Raw genomic sequence first — 2,919 nt, 5'->3', positions numbered from 1 at the left:
CTCCAAAATATCTACCTCCCCTTTACAATCTCACAATCCCTCAATTAGATCTCTCACCTCCACACCCTTCCACACACTTCCACAATCCAATCACCTCAAATTTCACCACAATATCAGAAAAACTCAGCATCCACAATTCCCACTACTTTACACTTTCATGCCGGAAACGGAAGTCCGATTAACCCAGCAACTCCACTTCTTAAAATCACTAAATAATAAAACTTAAATTCCACTAGAGTTTTTTTTTGGGCTCTTGGAACTCCGATGTTTGGGCTACAACCCTTAAGGTAAAAAAATAACCCCTTTGTAAGACGCAAATACGAACTTGTCAAAAAACAACTCTTTTGAGAATTTTACAGTGTCAATAGTCTGGTTTTTGGGCTCCTCAAAAATACCCACTACGATTTTTGGGCTCCAACCCTTAACGTCAAAAATCAACCCCTCTCTACCACGTAGATTTTTTTAAAGTGCGTTTATTTTGGAAGTTGAGGGTTTTTTTGGGGAAATTTGTTTTTGCGGATTTCAAGAGCCCAAGAGTAGCCCAAAATTCTGGTGAAATTGAATGTTTATTATTGAGTGATTTTGAGAAGTGGAGGTTCTGGGTTAATGTAAGCTAGCACCTCCACAAGAAAATGGATTTTTTTAAAAAAGTAAAGGAGCCCAAAAAGTTTAGTTGGTGTCCAAAAAAGCTCAAAATGCTGAGCTATGAAAAATCCCAGAATTCGATTGTAAATTTGCTAGCTTAATGGACCTGAAAAAGTACCTGTTCTTCATTTTTTGATTAAAAATTTAATGATTCAATTTTTGGTTTCAAATTGATTTTTTTTTTTAGTTAAAAAATTCATATTTTTTTTGTTCGAAATTAATTTTCTTGGTTGAAAAATCATCTTTGGTTAAAAATTCAATTATTATCGTAAAAGATCCTTTTGGTTGAAAATACAACTATTCCAGTTACAGATTTACAATTTTAGTTGAAAACTCGTCGCTTTGTTTTAAAATGTAACTATTTGTGTTAAAGTTATTTTTTTGTGGGAAGCAATTTTTTGTAAATTAATTAATTACTTAATATTCATTATTTTTTTAACCTAAAATTTAATCATTTAAATTTTGGTTGCCAACTTATCTTTTTTAGTAAAAATAAAATTTTGGTTTCTAAATTAATTTATACTGCAATGTTTTGCTCTGTTGTGTTAAAGGATGTTTAAAATGAACGTCATGAATTAAAATAAATTTGTGCGTTTAGCGGCAAGTATAAATAAGTTACTTTTGGTTGACCGGGAAAATAGAAAATCTTGACCGGGAATTTAAAATCGTCCGCCGAATCGCTATCTTGATTCAGTTTATTTTAAACTGCATATAATTTTAATTTGAAATATTCAAAATTTGACAGTTAAACTATTTCAAATAGTGAGCGTTAAAGGTTTTTAGATCGAAATAGATAAAAAAGGCCAAAGAAATGTTCTGAGAATTGTAAATTACACCACAACGGAACCATCATGAGCAAGACTTTAAGACTTTAAAAGAGGGAGGTTCTCATTTCTGGATTGAATTCTTTGTGATGATAAATGAGTATGAATGAATGGACCAAAAGAAGGCCTGTGGACTTTTAAAATGGAGAGTCACTGGGTCTGAGTCAGATTGTAAGGGCCCTGGGGTAATTCCGAGATGACCATGACCATATTCCCAATACCCAACCACCAGCTTACTTAGTTTTACACACGGTTTTACATTTGCGCTGTACACAATTTGTACCAATACACTCAAGAAAATCACCTGAACTACTCTCTATATCGCTATACATAGTTGCTATATACCCACGGTAATAAAACTAACAAGTCGCTAAAGGATATTCTGGTCGATCTAGGAAAGGCCGTAAGGTTGAAGGATTTCTGTTTGTAAAATAAAAACTTTTTTTTACAGCCACAAATAAACAATAAGGAGCTGCACTTGAATTACGTAACGGATTCTAGGCCCTCGAAAATCCGCCCTTCTCTCTATAACATAATATTTCTACCCCCCTCCCCCTTATTAAACTTAATTTTTAGTTTCCAGAAATGTTTTTCTAGTTATTGCTAGTATAATTAGGCAGGATCTCCGAGAATTTCATTTTCAAACTTCCCTGATTTTTCCTAGAAAATTTTGCATTTTTCTTGCTCATTAATATTCGAATACCAGCATTTTAATCTTGTATTACTTATAACATAGAATATTTCATAAACGGATTAAGACGGTATTTCAGACATAAATTCAACATTTTCAAATTTATTAATTTATTTTAAACAAAAAAATGTATTTCTACTATAAAATATGGCTTTTTAACAAAATACTTGAATTGTTAACAATAGTTAAATTCTTAACATAACAGTTGAATTTTCAACTTAAAAAAACAAATTCCTAACAAAAAAGTGTCATAATTTATATTTCAATCAAAAAGATGAAATTTATTTTTAAAAAAAGAATTTTAAAACCAAAAAGACGACTTTTCAAATAAAAATTATATGACTTCAGAAAAAAATTAAATTTTCCTCGAAATAAGCAGAAGAAGCGCCATTTACCTGCCCGCGAAGCGGAAGTAAAATAGCAGTTTATTATACCGCGGTGAGCGGCGCGTAAAGTGTCAGCAAGGAGGAAGAAGTGAGTGAGAAGTGAAAGAGAACAGTGAGAAGAATTCATTTTAAAACTACTTTAAACTAAGTTGTTTTATACTCGGATGCAGTTTTATCGTCCTGGCGTACATATTCTACTATTTTTCACCAAAGGGACCGTCAATAAATCAGGAGATCGGTTTTTGGCTGAATTTCGACCCCCTGCGTGACTCTGAACCCCCCATGTGAATACTCAAAATGACGAAAATGTATATAACATGACATGGAACATTAAAAGGATTTCTTAAGACTGTTGATTGCGAATTCTATATAC

This window comes from Belonocnema kinseyi, chromosome 7 (assembly GCF_010883055.1).
Source record: "Belonocnema kinseyi isolate 2016_QV_RU_SX_M_011 chromosome 7, B_treatae_v1, whole genome shotgun sequence".
Lineage (NCBI taxonomy): Eukaryota > Metazoa > Arthropoda > Insecta > Hymenoptera > Cynipidae > Belonocnema > Belonocnema kinseyi.
Note: the sequence above shows the minus strand (reverse complement) of the source record.